The sequence below is a fragment of the Eubalaena glacialis genome, chromosome 6 (assembly GCF_028564815.1).
Source record: "Eubalaena glacialis isolate mEubGla1 chromosome 6, mEubGla1.1.hap2.+ XY, whole genome shotgun sequence".
NCBI lineage: Eukaryota > Metazoa > Chordata > Mammalia > Artiodactyla > Balaenidae > Eubalaena > Eubalaena glacialis.
This window is the reverse complement of record NC_083721.1, coordinates 149,017,873-149,041,014: the sequence shown is the minus strand read 5'-3', so window position 1 is coordinate 149,041,014 and position 23,142 is coordinate 149,017,873.

Genomic DNA, 23,142 nt, shown 5'->3' with positions numbered 1-23,142 from the left:
TCTAGGTGGACAAAAAGCACCGAGCTGATCTCCTTGTGCTGTGAGGCTGCTTCCCACTAGCTATCTATTTTACGTTTGGTAGTGTATATATGTCCATGCCACTCTCTCACTTTGTCCCAGCTTACTCTTCCCCCTCCCCATGTCCTCAAGTCCATTCTCTACATCTGTGTCTTAATTCCTGTCCTGCCCCTAGGTTCTCCAGGACCATTTTTTTTAAGATTCTATATATATGTGTTAGCATATGGTATTTGTTTTTCTCTTTCTGACTTACTTCACTCTGTATGACAGACTCTAGGTCCATCCACCTCACTACGAATAACTCAATTTTGTTTCTTTTTATGGCTGAGTAATATTCCATTGCATATATGTGCCACATCTTCTGCATCCATTCATCTGTCAATAGACACCTAGGTTGCTTCCATGTCCTGGCTATTGTAAATAGAGCAGCAATGAACATTGTGGTACATGACTCTTTTTGAATTATGGTTTTCTCAGGGTATATGCCCAGTAGTGGGAGTGCTGGGTCATATGGTAGTTCTATTTTTAGTTTTTTAAGGAACCTCCATACTGTTCTCCATAGTGGCTGTATCAATTTACATTCCTACCAACAGTGCAAGAGGGTTCCATTTTCTGCACACCCTCTCCAGCATTTATTGTTTGTAGATTTTTTGATGATGGCCATTCTGACTGGTGTGAGGTGATACCTCACTGTAGTTTTGATTTACATTTCTCTAATGATTAGTGATGTTGAGCATCCTTTCATGTGTTTGTTGACAATCTGTATATCTTCTTTGGAGAAATGTCTGTTTAGGTCTTCTGTCCATTTTTTGGATTGGGTTGCTTGTTTTTTTGATATTGAGCTACATGAGCTGCTTGTATATTTTGGAGATTAATCCTTTGTCAGTTGCTTCCTTTGCAAATATTTTCTCCCATTTTGAGGGTTGTCTGTTCGCACTGTTTATGGTTTCCTTTCCTGTGCAAAAGCTTTTAAGTTTCATTAGGTCCCATTTGTTTATTTTTGTTTTTATTTTCAATTCTCTAGGAGGTGGGTCAAAAAGGATCTTCCTGTGATTTATGTCATAGAGTGTTCTGCCTATATTTTCCTCTAAGAGTTTTATAGTGCCTGGCCTTACATTTAGGCCTTTAATCCATTTTGAGTTATTTTTGTGTATGGTGTTAGGGAGTGTTCTAATTTCATTCTTCTACATGTAGCTGTCCAAATTTTCCCAGCACCACTTATTGAAGAGGCTGTCTTTTCTCCATTGTATATTCTTGCCTCCTTTATCAAAGATAAGGTGACCGTATGTGCATGGGTTTATCTCTGGGCTTTCTATCCTGTTCCATTGATCTATATTTCTGTTTTTGTGCCAGTACCATAGTGTCTTGATTACTGTAGCTTAGTAGTATAGTCTGAAGTCCAGAGCCTGATTCCTCCAGCTCCATTTTTCTTTCTCAAGATTGCTTCGGCTATTCGGGGTCTTTTGTGTTTCCATATAAATTGTGAAATTTTTTGCTCTAGTTCTGTGAAAAATGCCAGTGGTAGTTTGATAGGGATTGCATTGAATCTGTAGATTGCTTTGGGCAGTATAGTCATTTTCACAATGTTGATTCTTCCAATCCAAGAACATGGTATATCTCTCCATCTGTTTTTATCATCCTTAATTTCTTTCATCAGTGTCTTATTGTTTTCTGCATACAGGTCTTTTGCCTCCTTATGTAGGTTTATTCCTGGATATTTTATTGTTTTTGTTGCAATGGTAAACGGGAGTGTTTCCTTAATTTCACTTTCAGATTTTTCATCATTAGTGTATAGGAATGCAAGAGATTTCTGTGCCTTAATTTTGTATCCTGCTACTTTACCAAATTCATTGATTAGCTCTAGTAGATTTCTGGTAGCATCTTTAGGATTCTCTATGTATAGTATGTCATCTGCAAACAGTGACAGTTTTACTTCTTCTTTTCTGATTTGGATTCCTTTTATTTCTTTTTCTTCTCTGATGGCTATGGCTAAAACTTCCAAAACTATGTTGAATAATAGTGGTAAGAGTGGACAACCTTGGCTTGTTCCTGATCTTAGTGGAAATGGTTTCAGTTGTTCACCACTGAGAACGATGCTGGCTGTGGGTTTGTCATATATGGCCTTTATTATGTTGAGGTAAGTTCCCTCTGTGCCTACTTTCTGGAGGGTTTTTGTCATAAATTGGTGTTGAATTTTGTCAAAAAATTTTTCTGCATCTATTGAGATGATCATATGGTTTTTATCCTTCAATTTGTTAATGTGGTGTATCACATTGATTGTTTTGCATATATTGAAGAATCCTTGCATTCCTGGGATAAACCCCACTTGATCATGGTGTATGATCCTTTTAATATGCCGTTGGAGTCTGTTTGCTAGTATTTTGTTGAGGATTTTTGCATCTATGTTCATCAGTGATATTGGCCTGTAGCTTTCTTTTTGTGCGATATCTTTGTCTGGTTTTGGTATCAGGGTGATGATGGTGGCCTCGTAGAATAAGTTTGGGAGTATTCCTTCCTCTGCAATTTTTTGGAAGAGTTTGAGAAGGATGGGTGTTAGCTCTTCTCCAAATGTTTGATAGAATTCGCCTGTGAAGCTATCTGGTCCTGGACTTCTGTTTGTTGGAAGATTTTTAATCACAGTTTCAATTTCATTACTTGTGATTGGTCTGTTCATAATTTCTATTTCTTCCTGGTTCAGTCTTGGAAGGTTATACCTTTCTAAGAATTTGTCCATTTCTTCCAGGTTGTCCATTTTATTGGCATAGAGTTGCTTGTAGTAGTCTCTTATGATGCTTTGTATTTCTGCAGTGTCAGCTGTTACCTCTTTTTCATTTCTAATCTGTTGATTTGAGTCTTTTCCCTTTTTTCTTGATAAGTCTGGCTAATGGTTTATTAATTTTGTTTATCTTCTCAAAGAATCAGCCTTTAGTTTTATTAATCTTTATTATTGTTTCCTTCATTTCTTTTTCATTTATTTCGGATCTGATCTTTATGATTTCTTTCCTTCTGCTAACTTTGGGTTTTTTTGTTCTTCTTTCTTTCTCTAATTGCTTCATGTATAAGGTTAGGTTGTCTATCTGATATTTTTCTTCTTCTTGAGGTAGGATTGTATTGGTATAAACTTCCCTCTTAGAACTGCTTTTGCTGCATCCTATAGATTTTGGGTCATCGTGTTTTCATTGTCATTTGTTTCTAGGTATTTTTTGATTTCTTCAGTGATCTCTTGGTTATTTAGTAGTGTATTGTTTAGCCTCCATGTGTTTGTATTTTTTACAGTTTTTTTCCTGTAATTAATATCTAGTCTCATAGCATTGTGGTTGGAAAAGATACTTGACGTGATTTCAATTTTCTTAAATTTACCAAGGCTTGATTTGTGATCCAAGATATGATTTATCCTGGAGAATGTTCCATGAGCACTTGAGAAGAAAGTGTATTCTATTGTTTTTGGATGGAATGTCCTATAAATATCAATTAAGTCCATCTTGTTTAATGTATCATTTAAAGCTTGTGTTTCTTTATTTATTTTCATTTTGGATGATCTGTCCATTGGTGAAAGTGGGGTGTTAAAGTTCCCTACTATTGTTGTGTTACTGTCGATTTCCCCTTTTATGGCTGTTAACATTCGCCTTATATGAGGTCCTCCTATGTTGGGTGCATAAATATTTATAATTGTTAAATCTTCTTCTTGGATCGATCCCTTGATCATTATGTAGTGTCTTTCTTTTTTTTTTTTTTTTCACACACACTGTATTTTATTTTTACAAGAGATAAATAGACTGACACCAAGCATTGTACATGGATGACCACAACAAAAGCAACATGATTGCAATTACCAAACATGAAACACACTCATACTATGTCATAATATTGACATTCAGTCCAGTAATCCTCCACTGTAACAGCTCCTTTACTTTGCAGTGAAAATTGATTTGTATATTCTTTGCCTCTGAGTTCTTGTGGGATTTTTTCTTTTTTTAAATTCAACCAGAAAGTCACAAAAATTATACTCATCCTCATCAGTTCACTCAGTCCCATGTAATTAATTTTTTTTTTTCATCTTGATCTTTTGTTAGCACTTTTATGAGCTCCTCAGTTTTTCATTAGAGTTCTGAAAATGCTTATTCATTCAGTTCAGCAGTACAGTCAGGTACCAGAAACCTGTACTTGTCAGAGTCTTTTCCATGAATTTCCTGAAGATGAAACCCTTTTATAGGAACATATTTACAAAAGCATCAGAGTACACCCAGAACTGTCTGTAAATGACAAAAGACTTAAAAATGACCACGGTTAAAGATTTGATGAAAGTTCATAATAATGCAGTTGACAAGAAAATTAGTTATTTCTGAGATATACATTTTAAAGTAATAACTAGGATTATGACTTATAACATTATACCAGAACATATAAGATTTTTAGAAATTTCATGTAATGTCTGAAACATTTATATTAACATATTTCCATACAAATAACCCAATGAAAGTTTAGTATTAGTTGTTTTGTTTGTTTGTTTATACTGCAGGTTCTTATTAGTCATCCATTTTATACACATCAGTGTATACATGTCAATCCCAATCGCCCAATTCAGCACACCACTATCCCCGCCCCACCGCAGTTTTCCCCCCTTGGTGTCCATATGTCTGTTCTCTACATCTGTGTCTCATCTTCTGCCCTGCAAACCGGCTCATCTGTACCATTTTTCTAGGTTCCACATACATGCGTTAATATACGATATTTGTTTTTCTCTTTCTGACTTACTTCACTCTGTATGACAGTCTCTAGATCCATCCACGTCTCAACAAATGACTCAATTTCGTTCCTTTTTATGGCTGAGTAATATTCCATTGTATATATGTACCACAACTTCTTTATCCATTCATCTGTTGACGGGCATTTAGGTTGCTTCCATGACCTGGCTATTGTAAATAGTGCTGCAATGAACATTCGGGTGCATGTGTCTTTTTGAATTACGGTTTTCTCTGGGTATATGCCCAGTAGTGGGATTGCTGGGTCATATGGTAATTCTATTTTTAGTTTTTTAAGGAACCTCCATATTGTTCTCCATAGTGGCTGTATCAATTTACATTCCCACCAACAGTGCAAGAGGGTTCCCTTTTCTCCACACCCTCTCCAGCATTTGTTGTTTGTAGATTTTCTGATGATGCCCATTCTAACTGGTGTGAGGTGATACCTCATTGTAGTTTTGATTTGCATTTCTCTAATAATTAGTGATGTTGAGCATCTTTTCATGTGCTTCGTGGCCGTCTGTATGTCTTCTTTGGAGAAATGTCTATTTAGGTCTTCTGCCCATTTTTGGATTGGGGTGTTTGTTTCTTTAATATTGAGCTGAATGAGCTGTTTATATATTTTGGAGATTAATCCTTTGTCCGTTGATTCGTTTGCAAATATTTTCTCCCATTCTGAGGGTTGTCTTTTCGTCTTGTTTATGGTTTCCTTTGCGGTGCAAAAGCTTTGAAGTTTCATTAGGTCCCATTTGTTTATTTTTGTTTTTATTTCCATTACTCTAGGAGGTGGATCAAAAAAGATCTTGCTGTGATTTATGTCAAAGAGTGTTCTTCCTATGTTTTCCTCTAAGAGTTTTATAGTGTCCAGTCTTACATTTAGGTCTGTAATCCATTTTGAGTTTATTTTTGTGTATGGTGTTAGGGAGTATTCTAATTTCATTCTTTTACATGTAGCTGTCCAGTTTTCCCAGCACCACTTATTGAAGAGACTGTCTTTTCTCCATCGTATATCTTTGCCTCCTTTGTCATAGATTAGTTGACCATAGGTGCGTGGGTTTATCTCTGGGCTTTCTATCTTGGTCCATTGATCTATGTTTCTGTTTTTGTGCCAGTACCATATTGTCTTGATTACTGTAGCTTTGTAGTATAGTCTGAAGTCAGGGAGTCTGATTCCTCCAGCTCCGTTTTTTTCCCTCAAGACTGCTTTGGCTATTCGGGGTCTTTTGTGTCTCCATACAAATTTTAAGATGATTTTTTCTAGCTCCGTAAAAAATGCCATTGGTAATTTGATAGGGATTGCATTGAATCTGTAGATTGCTTTGGGTAGTATAGTCATTTTCACAATGTTGATTCTTCCAATCCAAGAACATGGTATATCTCTCCATCTGTTGGTATCATCTTTAATTTCTTTCATCAGTGTCTTATAGTTTTCTGCATACAGGTCTTTTGTCTCCCTAGGTAGGTTTATTCCTAGGTATTTTATTCTTTTTCTTGCAATGGTAAATGGGAGTGTTTCCATAATTTCTCTTTCAGATTTTTCACCATTAGTGTATAGGAATGCAAGAGATTTCTGTGCATTAATTTTGTATCCTGCAACTTTACCATATTCATTAATTAGCTCTAGCAGTTTTCTGGTGGCAGTTTTAGGATTCTCTATGTATAGTATCATGTCATCTGCAAACAGTGACAGTTTTACTTCTTCTTTTCCAATTTGGATTCCTTTTATTTCTTTTTCTTCTCTGATTGCCGTGGCTAGGACTTCCAGAACTATGTTGAATAATAGTGGTGAGAGTGGACATCCTTGTCTCGTTCCTGATCTTAGAGGAAATGCTTTCAGTTTTTCACCGTTGAGAATGATGTTTGCTGTGGGTTTGTCATATATGGCCTTTATTATGTTGAGGTAGGTTCCCTCTATGCCCACTTTCTGGAGAGTTTTTATCATAAATGGGTGTTGAATTTTGTCAAAAGCTTTTTCTGCATCTATTGAGATGATCATATGGTTTTTATTCTTCAATTTGTTAATATGGTGTATCACATTGATTGATTTGCGTATATTGAAGAATCCTTGCATCCCTGGGATAAATCCCACTTGATCGTGGTGTATGATCCTTTTAATGTGTTGTTGGATTCTGTTTGCTAGTATTTTGTTGAGGATTTTTACATCTATATTCATCAGTGATATTGGTCTGTAATTTTCTTTTTTTGTAGTGTCTTTGTCTGGTTTTGGTATCAGGGTGATGGTGGCCTCATAGAATGAGTTTGGGAGTGTTCCTTCCTCTGCAATTTTTTGGAAGAGTTTGAGAAGGATAGGTGTTAGCTCTTCTCTAAATGTTTGATAGAATTCACCTGTGAAGCCATCTGGTCCTGGACTTTTGTTTGTTGGAAGATTTTTAATCACAGTTTCAATTTCATTACTTGTGATTGGTCTGTTCATATTTTCTGCTTCTTCCTGGTTCAGTCTTGGAAGGTTATACCTTTCTAAGAATTTGTCCATTTCTTCCAGGTTGTCCATTTTATTGGCATAAAGTTGCTTGTAGTAGTCTCTTAGGATGCTTTGTATTTCTGCGGTGTCTGTTGTAACTTCTCCTTTTTCATTTCTGATTTTATTGATTTGAGTCCTCTCCCTCTTTTTCTTGATGAGTCTGGCTAATGGCTTATCAATTTTGTTTATCTTCTCAAAGAACCAACTTTTAGTTTTATTGATCTTTGCTATTGTTTTCTTTGTTTCTATTTCATTTATTTCTGCTCTGATCTTTATGATTTCTTTCCTTCTGCTAACTTTGGGTTTTGTTTGTTCTTCTTTCTCTAGTTTCTTTAGGTGTAAGGTTAGATTGTTTACTTGAGATTTTTCTTGTTTCTTGAGGTAGGCTTGTATAGCTATAAACTTCCCTCTTAGAACTGCTTTTGCAGCATCCCATAGGTTTTGGGTTGTCGTGTTTTCATTGTCATTTGTCTCTAGGTATTTTTTGATTTCCTCTTTGATTTCTTCAGTGATCTCTTGGTTATTTAGTAACGTATTGTTTAGCCTCCATGTGTTTGTGTTTTTTACGCTTTTTCCCCTGTAATTCATTTCTAATCTCATAGCGTTGTGGTCAGAAAAGATGCTTGATATGATTTCAATTTTCTTGAATTTACTGAGGCTTGATTTGTGACCCAGGATGTGATCTATCCTGGAGAATGTTCCGTGCGCACTTGAGAAGAACGTGTAATCTGCTGTTTTTGGATGGAATGTCCTATAAATATCAATTAAATCTATCTGGTCTATTGTGTCATTTAAAGCTTCTGTTTCCTTATTTATTTTCATTTTGGATGATCTGTCCATTGGTGTAAGTGAGGTGTTAAAGTCCCCCACTATTATTGTGTTACTATCAATTTCCTCTTTTATAGCTGTTAGCAATTGCCTTATGTAATGAGGTGTTCCTATGTTGGGTGCATATATATTTATAATTGTTATATCTTCTTCTTGGATTGATCCCTTGATCATTATGTAGTGTCCTTCCTTGTCTCTTGTAACATTCTTTATTTTAAAGTCTATTTTATCTGATACGAGTATAGCTACTCCAGCTTTCTTTTGATTTCCATTTGCACGGAATATCTTTTTCCATCCCCTCACTTTCAGTCTGTATGTGTCCCTAGGTCTAAAGTGGGTCTCTTGTAGACAGCATATATATGGGTCTTGTTTTTGTATCCATTCAGCAAGCCTGTGTCTTTTGGCTGGAGCATTTAATCCATTCACGTTTAAGGTAATTATCGATATGTATGTTCCTATGACCATTTTCTTAATTGTTTTGGGTTTGTTTTTGTAGGTCCTTTTCTTCTCTTGTGTTTCCCACTTAGAGAAGTTCCTTTAGCATTTGTTGTAGAGCTGGTTTGGTGGTGCTGAATTCTCTTAGCTTTTGCTTGTCTGTAAAGCTTTTGATTTCTCCATCAAATCTAAATGAGATCCTTGCCGGGTAGAGTAATCTTGGTTGTAGGTTCTTCCCTTTCATCACTTTAAGTATATCATGCCACTCCCTTCTGGCTTGTAGAGTTTCTGCTGAGAAATCAGCTGTTAACCTTATGGGAGTTCCCTTGTATGTTATTTGTCGTTTTTCCCTTGCTGCTTTCAATAATTTTTCTTTGTCTTTAATTTTTGCCACTTTGATTACTATGTGTCTCGGCGTGCTTCTCCTTGGGTTTATCCTGTATGGGACTCTCTGCGCTTCCTGGACTTGGGTGGCTATTTCCTTTCCCACGTTAGGGAAGTTTTCGACCATAATCTCTTCAAATATTTTCTCTGGTCCTTTCTCTCTCTCTTCTCCTTCTGGGACCCCTATAATACGAATGTTGTTGCGTTTAATGTTGTCCCAGAGGTCTCTTAGGCTGTCTTCATTTCTTTTCATTCTTTTTTCTTTAGTCTGTTCCGCAGCAGTGAATTCCACCATTCTGTCTTCCAGGTCACTTATCCGTTCTTCTGCCTCAGTTATTCTACTATTGATTCCTTCTAGTGTAGTTTTCATTTCAGTTATTGTATTGTTCATCTCTGTTTGTTTGTTCTTTAATTCTTCTAGGTCTTTGTTAATCATTTCTTGCATCTTCTCAATCTTTGCCTCCATTCTTATTCCAAGGTCCTGGATCATCTTCACTATCATTATTCTGAATTCTTTTTCTGGAAGGTTGCTTATCTCCACTTCATTTAGTTGTTTTTCTGGGGTTTTTTCTTGTTCCTTCATCTGGTATATAGCCCTCTGCCTTTTCATCTTGTCTATCTTTCTGTAAATTTGGTTTCTGTTCCACAGGCTGCAGGACTGTAGTTTTTCTTGCTTCTGCTGTCTGCCCTCTGGTGGTTGAGGCTATCTAAGAGGCTTGATGGGAGGCTCTGGAGGTGGGTAGAGCTGACTGTTGCTGTGGCGGTCAGAGCTCTGTAAAACTTTAATCCACTTGACTATTGCTGGGTGGGGCTGGGTTCCCTCCCTGTTGGTTGTTTTGCCTGAGGCAACCCAACACTGGAGCCTACCCGGGCTCTTTGGTGGGGCTAATGGCAGACTCTGGGAGGGCTCACGCCAAGGAGTACTTCCCAGAACCTCCGCTGCCAGTGTCCTTGTCCCCACGGTGAAACAGAGCCAGCCCCCGCCTCTGCAGGAGACCCCCCAACACCAGCAGTTATGTCTGGTTCAGTCTCCCCCAGGGTCACTGCTCCTTCCCCTGGGTCCCAATGCACACACTATTTTGTGTACGCCCTCCACGAGTGGGTTCTCTGTTTCCCCCAGTCCTGTCGAAGTCCTGCAATCATTTCCCACTAGGCTTCAAAGTCTGATTCTCTATGAATTCCTCCTCCCGTTGCCGGACCCCCAGGTTGGGAAGCCTGACGTGGGGCTCAGAACGTTCACTCCAGTGGGTGGACTTCTGTGGTATAAGTGCTCGCCAGTCTGTGAGTCACCCACCCAGCAGTTATGGGATTTGATTTTACTCTGATTGCGCCCCTCCTACCGTCTCACTGTGGCTTCTCCTCTGTCCTTGGACGTGGGGTATCCTCCTTGGTGAAGTGCAGTGTCTTCCTGTCGATGATTGTCCAGCAGCCAGTTGTGATTCTGGTGTTCTCGCAAGAGGGAGTGAGAGCACGTCCTTCTACTCCGCCATCTTGGTTAATCCTCTGTAGTGTCTTTCTTTATCTATTGTAATAGTCTTTATTTTAAAGTCTATTTTGTCTGATATGAGAATTGCTACTCCAGCTTCCTTTTGAGTTCCATTTGCATGAAATATCTTTTTCTGTCCCCTCACTTTCAGTCTGTTTGTGTCCTTAGGTCTGAAGTAGGTCTCTTGTAGACAGCATATATACAGGGCTTGCTTTTGTATCCACCAGCCAGTCTATGTCTTTTGGTTGGAGCATTTAATCCATTTACATTTAAGGTAATTATCGATATATATGTTCCTATTACCATTTTCTTAATTGTTTTGGGTTCGTTACTGTAGGTCTTTTCCTTCTCTTTTGCTTCCTGCCTAGAGAAGTTCCTTTAGGTTTTTTTGTAGAGCTGGTTTTGTGGTGCTGAATTCTCTTAGCTTTTGCTTGTCTCTAAAGGTTTTAATTTCTCGGTCAAGTCTGAATGAGATCCTTGCTGGGTAGAGTAATCTTGGTTGTAGGTTTTTCCCTTTCATCTCTTTAAATATGTCCTGCCACTCCTTTCTGGCTTGCAGAGTTTCTGCTGAACGATCAGCTGTTAACCTTATGGGGATTCCCTTGTGCGTTATTTGTTGTTTTTCCCTTGCTGCTTTTAATATTTTTTCTTTGTATTTAATTTTTTGATAGTTTGATTTATATGTGTCTTGGCGTGTTTCTCCTTGGATTTATCCTGTATGGGACTCTCTGCACTTCTTGGACTTGATTGAGTATTTCCTTTCCCATATAAGGGAAGTTTTCAACTATAATCTCTTCAAATATTTTCTCAGTCCCTTTCTTTTTCTCTTCTTCTTCTGGGACCCCTATAATTCGAATGTTGGTGCATTTAATGTTGTCCCAGAGGTCTCTGAGACTGTCCTTAAGTCTTTTCATTCTTTTTTCTTTATTCTGCTCTGCAGTAGTTATTTCCACTATTTTATCTTCCAGGTCACTTATCAGTTCTTCTGCTTCAGTTATTCTCCTATTGATTCCTTCTAGAGAATTTTTAATTCATTTATTGTGTTGTTCATCATTGTTTGTTTGCTCTTTAGTTCTTCTAGGTCCTTGTTAAATGTTTCTTGTATTTTCTCCATTGTATTTCCAAGATTTTGGATCATCTTTACTATCATTACTCTGAATTCTTTTTCAGGTAGACTGCCTCTTTCCTCTTCATTTGTTTGGTCTGGTGGGTTTTTGCCTTGCTCCTTTTCTGCTGTGTATTTCTCTGTCTTCCCATTTTGCTTAACTTACTGTGTTTGGGGTCTCCCTTTTGCAGGCTGCAGGTTTGTAGCTCCCGTTGTTTTTGGTGTCTGCCCCCAGTGGCTAAGGTTGGTTCAGTTGATTGTGTAGGCTTCCTGGTGGAGGGGACTGGTGCCTGTGTTCTGGTGGGTGTGGCTGGATCTTTTCTTTCTGGTGGGCAGGACTACCTCTGGTGGTGTGTTTTGGGGTGTCTGTGACCTTATTATGATTTTAGGCAGCTTCTCTGCTAATGGGTGGGGCTGTTTTCCTGTCTTGCTAGTTGTTTGGCATGGGGTGTCCAGAACTTTAGCTTGCTCATTGTTGAGTGTATCTGGATCTTAGCATTGAGAAGGAGATCTCTAGGACAGCTCTTGCCGATTGATATTACGTGGGGCCGGGAGGTCTCTGGTGTTCCAATGTGCTGAACTTGGCTCTCCCACCCCAGAGGCTCAGGCCTGACACCCAGTCGGAGCAACAAGACCCTGTCAGCCCCACGGCTGAGAAGAAAAGGGAGAAAAAAAAGATAGAAAAGAAAAGAAAAGGAAGTTATTACAATAAAAAAAATATATTAAAATAAAAAAATTTTAAAAGTAATTAAGAAAAAAAGAGAGCAAAGAAACCAATAAACAAATCCACCAATGATAACAAGCGCTGAAAACTAAACAAAGATAAACATAAAAATCTGAAAATGGTCAGTCGCATACAGCAAACCCCAAGTCTACAGTTGTTCCCAAATTCCACCTCCTCAATTTTGGGATGATTCGTTGTCTATTCAGGTATTCCACAGATGCAGGTACATCAAGTTGACTTTGGGGATTTAATCCACTGCTCCTGAGGCTGCACGGAGAAATTTCCCTTTCTCTTCTTTGTTTGCACAGCCCCTGGGTTCAGCTTTGGTTTGGCCCTGCCTCTGCATGTAGGTTGCCCTCTGGTGTCTGTTCTTCGCCCAGACAGGAGGGGGTTAAAGCTGATTGGGGGGGGCTCTGGCTCACTCAGGCCGGGGGGAGGGAGGGGTACGGAATGCAGGGCGAGCCTGCAGTGGCAGAGGCTAGCGTGACATTGCAACAGCCTGAGGCATGCCGTGTGTTCTCCCGGGAAAGTTGTCCCTGGATCACTGGACCCTGGCAGTGGCGGGCTGCACAGGCTCCCGGAAGGGGAGGTGTGGATAGTGACCTGTGCTTGCAGACAGGCTTCTTGGCGGGTGCAGCAGCAGCCTTAGCGTTTCATGCCCGTCTCTGGGTTCCACACTGATAGCCGCGGCTTGCACTAGTCTCTGAACCTCGTTTAGGTGGTGTTCTGAATCCCCTCTCCTTGCACACCCCGAAGCCATAGTCTCTTGACTCTTAAGCAGTTTCAGACCTTTTTCCGGCCTCCCTCCCAGCTAGCTGTGGCGCACTGGTCCCCTTCAGGCTGTATTCACGCAGCCAACCCCAGCCCTCTCCCTGGGATCCGACCGAAGCCCGAGCCTCAGCTCCCAGCCCCCGCCCGCCCGGGCGGGTGAGCAGACAAGCCTCTCGGGCTGGTGAGTGCTGGTCGGCACTGATCCTCTGTGCGGGATTCTCTGCGCTTTGCCCTCTGCACCCCTGTTGCTGTGCTCTCCTCCCTGGCTCTGAAGCTTCCCCACCGCCCACCCCCTGCCCCCCGCCCGTCCCCATCAGTGAAGGGACTTCTTAGTGTGTGGAAACTTTTCCTCCTTCACAGTTCTCTCCCAGGGGGGGCAGGTCCCGTCCCTATTCTTTTGTCTGTTTTTTCTTTTTTCTTTTGCCCTACCCAGGTACGTGGGGGAGTTTCTTGCCTTTTGGGAAGTCTGATGTCTTCTGCCAGCATTCAGTAGGTGTTCTGTAGGAGCTGTTCCACATGTAGATGTATTTCTGATGTATTTGTGGGGAGGAAGGTGATCTCCATGTCTTAATCCTCCACCATCTTCATGAGGTGATGTCTAATTGTTGTTTTGGTTTGCATTTATCTAATAATAGAGATGATGAGCATCTTTTCACGTACCTGTTATCCATCTGTATATCTTCTTGGAAAAATGTCTATTCAGGTCTTCTGCCCATTTTTTTTTTTTGATTGGGTTGTTTTTTTTTTTGATGTTGAGTTGTATGAGCTGTTTATATATTTTGGATATTAATCTGTAGCTGGTCATATCATTTGCAAATATTTTCTCCTGTTCTGTAGGTTGTCTCTTTGCTTTTTCAATGGTTTCCTTTGCTGTGCAAACTTTTTAAGTTTAATTAGGTCCCATTTGTTTATTTTTGCATTTATTTCTTTTGCCTTAGGAGACAGATCGAAAGAAATATTGCTATGATTTATGTCAAAGAATGTTGTGCCTATGTTCTCTTCTAGGAGTTTTATGGTTTCAGATCTTACATTTATGTCTCTAAACCATTTGAGTTTATTTTTGAATATGGTGTGAGGAAATGTTCTAATCTCATTGTTTTACATGTAGCTGTCCAGTTTCCCAGCACCACCTATTGAAGAGACTGTCTTTTCTCCATTGTATATTCTTTGTCTTAGGTTAATTGACTGTAGCTGGGTAGGTTTATTTCTGGGGTCTCTATTCTGTTCCATTGATGTATGTGTCTGTTTTTTTGTGCCAGCCCATACTGTTTTGATTAAACCCTATTAGCTATTATACTGGAAATTACCTGATTTGAAAATAAGAAAAGGTCATAAATCACAAAGGAGATAACTTTCTTTTCTCTTAGCAGGCACTTTTATCTGCAGCAGTTATGATCTTATTTTTTCTTGCATTTAACTTAAGCTGGCTTAGGCATTAGTCCTGGAGGTGGAATATATTGGAACTGGGAAGGAGTCATGTCATCCAAATGCCTTATTTTGCAGATGAGGAAATACCCATATCTTGCCTGCCTGATGTGACATGGCTAGGAAGTTTCAGGAATTGGAGTTTCCTGTTTCTCGTTTCAATATCTTTCCAATACGTCTAAGAGGTGTAAATAACTCTTATGTAATGTGGCAACTCTGACTGATTGGTAGTGCCTGTCTGGCCTATTATTTTCAAGAGTAAGAAGCTGCTTTTTGGCCCGTGAGAGAGGAAAGAGAGTGGAGAAAATTATGCATTGCATTCACCAATTCTGCATTACCTAATGCAGCTTCATAGTGAGGTAAGCTTCGTGATGTCTCTCGGCAGTATTGAGAATGTGTTAGTTTTATTTATCTTTCAAGTTGTGGCAGTCTGAATGGAAAACCCTGATAGTATCATCACTAACAGCATTAGCATTCCAGTGGTGTGGAAAGAACATAGGCTGGGTGTCTGAAAATCTAGGTTTTAGCCTTAGTTTGTTACTCACGATCATGGGCAGGTCATTAAACACACCTAAACTTTAGTTTGCTCATTTGTAAGAGTGCTGTCAAACAAGATTCTATTCTATGTTCAAATTCTTATTATTCTACAAGAATATGTTTTGATAGCATTCAGTAAACATAGTTTGTTGCTTTCATAAACATATCTGTATCTATCATCTCTCTATATCCTGTCATTGATCTATCTACCCATCTATCTACCTATTTAACATAACCTTTAAGAGGCATGAATCAAATTCACTAAAAATATCCAAGCATTTATAATATTGGGATTAATAATTACAAGAAAACATATTTGTATGGAGCTTTTATTTATGTCTTCACATTTGATCTCCATAACAAATTTATGAGGTTGGCAGAGATCTTTTTTGTGACATGGCATGGCTTGAAAAAATGGCTCCATTTACAGATAATAAAATAATGGCTTGGGAAGCATGCATGACAAAACACTAAATCACAGAACAAGTAAGTGAAGAAATTGGAGCTTGATTTCAGACCGGATGCACATTTTCTGTAGATTACATTTCCTTCATAATCCTTTACAATTAAAACCAGTTATAGTTTGCTTAGAACATTTTTTTTTTATGGAGACGACTGTTGCATGTCTAGGATAATTCAGATTCCAGACATTTTGAGTTTTACTTAGTGAGTTTTTGTTGTTTTTGTTGAGGCATATAATAGATCTCCAGCATCCTCTCTGTTCTCTTTTTGCAGGAGAAGTCATATGCTCCGCCACTCCTCATCATAGGTTTCTCTTGGACCTGGTTCATTCTTGGCTCAAATTAACCCCTCCCATTGAGTCTTGGTGGGTCTTTGCCACCACTTTTCAGCCTAGCTTCAGTGTGACCCTTGGATAGAAAACAGCTCAGAATGTCCCATCAGTGAGACTGAGATGCCGCAAAGAAGGGCATAGGAGGGTGTAACATCTGTACTGAATCAAAGTAATTGGTTGCCAAATGTACTCCACATGCCTTCTCCTTTTCTTTCTGGATAATGTGCTCATCAGGCAGCATTTAACAGCTGTTAAGTGACCTGGATTGTGTGGTATCTTTCACTGTTGCAAAATTTTCCAATTGTTTAACAAGACAAACACATGAGTAAACTGTTAGGGCAAATGGTTTATTTAATGTTTTGTTAAATTACATATGTTTTGGGTATATGGCATTATAATTTAACATCTGTATAGACTACAGAGTGATCACCACCACAAGACTAGTTACCATCCATCACCATACGGTTGACTCCCTTCATCCACTTCAACCTTCACCCCTCATAACCACTAATCTGTTATCTTTATCTATGAGTTTTTTTATTTGTTCATTTGTTTTTTTAGATTCCACATATGAGAGAAATCATATGGTATTGTCTTTCTCCATTTGACTTATTTCACTAAACATAATACCTTCAAGGTCAATCCATATTGTCACAAATTGCAGGATTTCACCCATTTTTATAGCTGACTGATATTCCATTGTACATATATACCACATCTTCTTTATCTATTCATCCATTGATGGACACTTAGGTTGTTTCCATATCTTGACTATAGTGAATAATGCTGCAGTGGAAAAAAGCGTGTATATAGTGTATATTTTGGATTCGTGTTTTTCTGTTTTTTGGATGTTATACCCAGATGTGGGATAGCTGGGTCATATGGTAGTTCTATTTTAATTTTTTGTTTCCATAGTGGCTGCACCAATTTACATTTCTAACAGTACACAAGGGTTCCCTTTTCTCTACCTACTCTCCAACACTTGTTATTTCTTTTTTATTTTTTTCATCTGTTATTTCTTGGCTTTTTGATAATAGCCATTCTAACAGGTGTGAGGTAGTATCTTATGTGGTTTGGATTTGCATTTCTCTAATTATTAGTAATGCTGAACATACTTTCATGTGCCTGCTCACCATCTGTATGTCTTCTTTGGAAAATGTCTACTCAGATCCTCTGCCCATTTATTAATTGAGTTGTTTGTTTTTTAGTTGTTGAGTTATATGAGTTCTTTATATATTTTGGATATTAACCCCTTATTGGATATATGATTTGCAAATATCTTCTCCAGTTCAGTAGGTTCCTTTGATAATGGTTTCCTTTGCTGTGCAGAAGCTTTTTAGTTTGATGTAGCCCCATTTGTTTAGTTTTATTTTTGTTTCCTTTGCCTTTGGAGTCAGATTCTCAAAAACATTGCTAAGACTGATGTCAATGAAATTACTACCAATGTTTTTTTCTAGGAATTTTATGGTTTCAATACTTACATTCAACGTTTTAATCCATTTTGAGTTAATTTTTTGTGTATGGTGTGGCCTAGTTTCATTCTTTTACATGTGGTTGTCCAGTGTTCCCAAAACCATTTATTGAAGACTGTCCTTTCTCCATTGTATGTTTTTGTTCCTTTGTTGTAAATTAATCATACATATATGTGTATATACATGTGTCAATTTATGTGGTTTATTTCGAGGCTTGCAATTCTGTTCCATTGATCTGTGTATCTGTTTTTGTGCCAGTAACATACTGTTTTGATTACTATAGCTTTGTAGTATAGTTTGAAATTATGTAACTTGATACCTCCAGCTTTGTTCTTCTTTCTGAAGATTGTTTTGGTTATTCAGGGTCTTTTGTGTTTCCATACAAATATTAGAATTATTTGTTCTGGTTCTGTGAAATATGCCATTGGAATTTTGATAGGGATTGTATTGAATCTGTAGATTGCTTGGGGTAGTATGAACTCTTTCTGATAGTTTGCTAATAGTGTATAAAAATGCCACAGATTTCTGTATATTGATTTTGTATCCTGCAACTTTACTGAATTCATTTATTAGTTCTAATAGTTTTTTGGTGGAGTCTTTAGGTTTTTCTATATATAGTATCATGTCATCTGTAAATAGCGACAATTTTACTTCTTCCTTTCTGATTTGGATGCCTTTTATTTCTTTTGCTTGCCTAATTGCTGTAGCTAGGACTTCTAATACTATGTTGAATAAAAGTGGTGAGAGTGGGCATCTTTGTCTTGTTCCTGATCTTAGAGGAAAAGTTGAGTATGTTAGCTCTGGGTTTGTGGTATATGGCCTTTGTTGTGCTGAGGTACGTTCCCTCTATTCCCACTTTGTTGAGAATTTTTGTCATACACGGATGTTGGATTTTGTCAAATGCTTTTTTTGCAACAGTTGAGACGATCATACAATTTTTATCCTTCATTCTGTTAATGTTATGTATGTGTTATTGTATGTGATGTTAATGTGATGTGATGTGTATATATAAGGATATTGGCCTATAATGTTCTATTTTTGTGGGGTCCTTGTCTGGTTTTTATATCAGAGTAATGCTAGTTTTATAAAATGAGTTTGGAATGTTTCTCTCCTCTTCAATTTTTTGAAAGATTTTGAGAAGGGTAGCTATTAAATCTTTTTTGAATTTTTTTAGAATTTGCTAGTGAAGCCATCTGGCCTGGGCTTTTGTTCTTGGAATACTTTTGATTACAGTTGCAATCTCCTTACTAGTAATTCATCTATTCAGATTTTCTATTTCTTCATGATTTGCTTCTTAGATTATGTTTCTAAAGAATTTATCCATTTCTTCTAGGTTGTCCAATTTGTTGGCATATAATTGTTTGTAGTAGTCTCTTATGATCCTTTGTATTTCTTTGATATTAGTTGTAAATTCTCTTCTTTCATTTATGATTTTATTTATTTGAGTCTTCTCTTTTTTTCTTGGTTAGTCTAGCTAAAGGTTTGTTGATTTTTTTTTTTTTATCTTTTCAGAGAACCAGCTCTTAGTTTCATTGATTTTTACTGTTTTTTTTAATGTCTCTATTTTTAAAATTTCTGCTCTGATCTTTATTATTTCCTTCCTTCTACTAATTCTGAACTTTTTTGTTGTCTTCTTCTGGTTCCTTTAGGTGTAAAGTTAGATTGTTTATTTGGGATTTTTCTTATTTCTTGATGTAGGTCTGTATTGCTATGAACTTTCCTCTTAGAACTGCTTTTGCTTTATCCCATAGCTCCTGGTATAACATATTTCTGTTTTAATTTGTCTCTAGGTATTTTATTTTTCCTTTGATTTCTTTGATGAACCATTGGTTGTTCAGTAGCATATTTTAAATCTCCATGTTTGGTGGGGTTTTTTTCCAGTTTTCTTCTTGTAATTGATTTCTGGTTTCATCCATTGTTGTCAGAAAAGGTGCTTGATGTGATTTCAATCTTCTTGAATTCAATGATACTTTTTTGTAACCTAACGTGATCTATCCTGAAGAATGTGTCATGTGTACTTGAAAGGAATGTATAGTCTACTGCTTTTGGATTGAATGTTTTGTATATATCTATTAAGTTCATCTGGTCTGATGTGTCATTTAAGACCCATGTTTCCTCATTGATTTTCTGTCTGGATGATCTATCCATTGATGTAAGTCTGGTGTTAAAGTCCTCTGCTCTTATTGTACTGCTTTCAGTTTCTCCCTTCGAGTCTTTTAGTGCTTGCTTTATATATTTAGGTTCTTCTTTGTTGGATGCGTATACATTTATAAGTGTTATATCTTCTTTTACATTTTTTATTTTTTATTTTATGCATCCCTTAACTAATTATTATAATTTTAGTTAATTTGACTATTTTTGTCTTTTAACCTTCATGCTTGCTTTATAAGTGATCAATACACTACCTTTATTATGTATTTACCTTTTCCAGAGAGACATTTAGTTTTGTGTGTTTTCTTATTATATATTAGTGCCATTTATTTTCAGCTTTAAAAAAGTCCCTTAAGCTTTTCTTGTAGGGTCAATTTAGTGGTGATGAACTACTTTAGCTTTTGCTTCTCAGGGAAATTCTTAATCTCTCCTTCAATTCTGAATGATAACCTTGCTGGGTAGAGAATTCTTATTTGGAAATTTTTCTCTTTTCAGCACTTTGAATATGTCATGCCACTCCCTTCTGGTCCATAAGGTTTCTGCTGAAAATTTTTTTGATAGCCTTTTGGGTCAAGTGAGTCTGTGAATGTGTACTTTGAGAGTGGATTTTCTGTTCCCTGCAGTTCTATAGTTTTGTGTGTATTCCCAGTTGGTTTTTAAAGCAAAGTGTTTTGGAGGCTTGTCTCTCCTGTGCAGGATCTAGCAGTTGTGGTGCCTGATGTGAAAATTGAATTACTTGCTCCTCATGGAAAAGATTCATACCTTTGTGGTCCCTCCTAATTATGGAATGCTGCAGCTGGAGTGTGGTGAATTGTTCTACATGTGGTTGTATATTTGATGTGTTCACGGGAGGAGGTGAGTTCAGGATCTTCCTACACTGCCATCATGAACCCTCCTCCCCTCATGGAAAATGTAAACAATTACTCTGAGGATTCTATCATCTTCTGGCCTCTTTGATACCTCTCATGATGTTCTTTTGGATTAAATGGAAAAATATGGACCTAATGTCAGAAGAGTTAGGTGGATTCTTACCTGGCTGAAAAATGTTAACTAATTGGGCTAACCAGATTAGTTTGGGCCCTGTTCTGTCAAACATTTTAATGACAATTTGGATTAAAAACACATAGAATTTGCTTAACAAACTTTGGATGTCACAAAATATTGGAAGAACAGACAATATATTTGATGACAAGCTGTTCATCAAAAGCTATATTAATAGTCTATCATGATGGCCTGAAACTAACAGGATATAATTCCAGAATTTAGACCTGAAAAATAAAATCCTTTATGACTGTTTATAAAGAGGAAAACCAAGTTTAGTAGGGCTTTATATGCAGAAAATTTCAGTTGATTACAAGCTGAATAGGAGCCAACAATACAGTTGCAGCTGCTTGGCAGGCTAATGCAATCTGAGGGAAGTTTTAAGATAATATACTGTTTGGATTAATGGCAGTGATGGCTTCATTGTAATGGCCACTGGTCAGAACTCATCAGGATTATTGTGTTATTTTTGGTACCATATTTTAAGTGGATATTGTCAGATGAAAGAAACTGGATACTGAAGAAACCCAGAGTTCAAAGACTCAGGGATGTTCAACCTGAACAGGGGAAATGATGATGAGACATGGTAACTAGGGTGACCATATGTTTCAGTTCACCTGGGTCGTTCCCTGTTCATGCATGTTTCTCAGCATCCCATCTGGTTTGGCATCTGTCCCAAATATGTTATTTTTACATTTTGGAAAGCAATTTATTTTTGAAAATGCTTTCTGATTAGAAGTTTTTAATAGATCTCCTGCTCTATTAAAACCTAATATTCAATTAATAAATACAAATTTTAACAATTATAATATCTTTATTATATTTTTAAAAATTTTTATAATTTATTTAACCCCAAATGCCTAAAATATTATCATTTCAACATCTAAACAGTATGCAAATTAGAAATGAGATATTTTACATTCTTTTGTTCTTAAGCACTAAGTTTTCAGGTATCCAGGGTTTATTTAGCTGTATGGGGCTAGTGGCTACCATATGGACAGCACAGGTTTTATCCTCTTTCTCTCTCTTTAAGCTTTCCAGTATGATTATAAGTAACTACCCTGTCCTATATTCTTGAATCCTGCATTGCCAGATTTTCACCTGTCATTAAGAACAGGAGATTTGCATTCCCCCTCAGCACTGTTTAGGCAATATTGAACCCAAGAATCCTCCTTTCTCTAAGCATCTGCTGTCTACAATCTATTCACAAATACCAATTTCTTCACTGGAGTGTTTATTGTAAGCAACAACACCAACTCTGGAAACTTAAGGAGAAATTATTTTCCTGGATGAATAATGATTAGTTAAAAAACTTCAGTTCAAAAGCTGGAGAATCAGTCTCGGTTAGAAATCAGGGAATACAGTCTAGTTTATGCTAAGGATACCACTCTTGGCACCTTTGCAAGCCTCACAGTACTACTATGCTAATGTCTTCAAATGTACCTGCATCTTTGCAGATTCAAGGTCAAAGCTGAAGAATTTCACTGATTCAGTATCATGAGCTGGCTCTTTAGGGGGTCAGGGAGAGGTGATATCTGGATCCTTCAGTTTCTGTAGTAGAAGATAGAATTCTCTTATCACTTGAATCAGGGGAATTCTTCCCAAATAAGATGGGCAGTAGGGTGATGCCTGGTAGGATAATGGGCAGTAGGATAAAGGAGTCAACTGTCCCCTACAAAAACACTGGGGAAATAAATACAGTGGAATAAGTGCATTTTCTTATTTATGGCAAGTGAATTTATGGACGGTCATAAATGCCCTCAATAAAAATTAAGGGCTTATTTGAAGTGAGAGTTATTATTTTTTGATCACATTTATGTTGCTAAATATTTTAAATTAAAAAATATTTCTGATTTTAATAAATCAAATTTTAAAAATCTGGCTTCATAATATAGCCAGTGTTAAAAGTTTGGTAGGTTTTTTTTTTCTGTGCCAGGAGTAAAATTTTAGAGGCTCTCTGACTGAATTATTTTGAAGTGATAAATAAAAGCCTTCATAAACTCTTTATCACTGTAATTTTGATGTTGTCAGAGTTTTAAAGTCCTTAAGAAAAAAATAATTTAGTTCCAAAAACAGCTTTAAAAGAGCATAAAAATTTTTTGTTATGGTATCAAGGCAGTAGTATTCAGTATTTTTTTTGAAACTTTTCTTCCCTTTTATTGAGTTTTTTGTAAAATATATTAATTATTAAAAAAAGTAAAGACTATATCTAAGTAATTCCCCAAATGAACAGCCACCTTAGACTTTAATTATAGTATGTTCTCTTTCCCCCTTGCTCTCCACTTGCTAAATTGTACTACTAATAGTCATAATTCCTTCTATGTGTTCTAGACTTTACAGTTTGTAAGGGGTTGTATTTATATCTCCACCTTTGGCCCTCATAGCAAGTCCATGCAGCATTTTGGTTTTTTATTTTTTATCTTTTGAGGGGTTATGTTTCTTTTTTTTTTGCATTTTTTAACATCTTTATTGGAGTATAATTACTTTACAATGGTGTGTTAGTTTCTGCTTTATAACAGAGTGAATCAGCTATATGTATACATATATCCCCATAGCTCCTCCCTCTTGCATCTCCCTCCCATCCTCCCTATCCCACCCCTCTAGGTGGTCACAACGCACTGAGCTGATCTCTGTGTGCTATGTGGCTACTTCTCACTTGCTATCTATTTTACATTTGGTAGTGGATATATGTCCATGCCACTCTCTCACTTTGTCCCTTACCCTTACCCTTCCCCCTCCCCGTGTCCT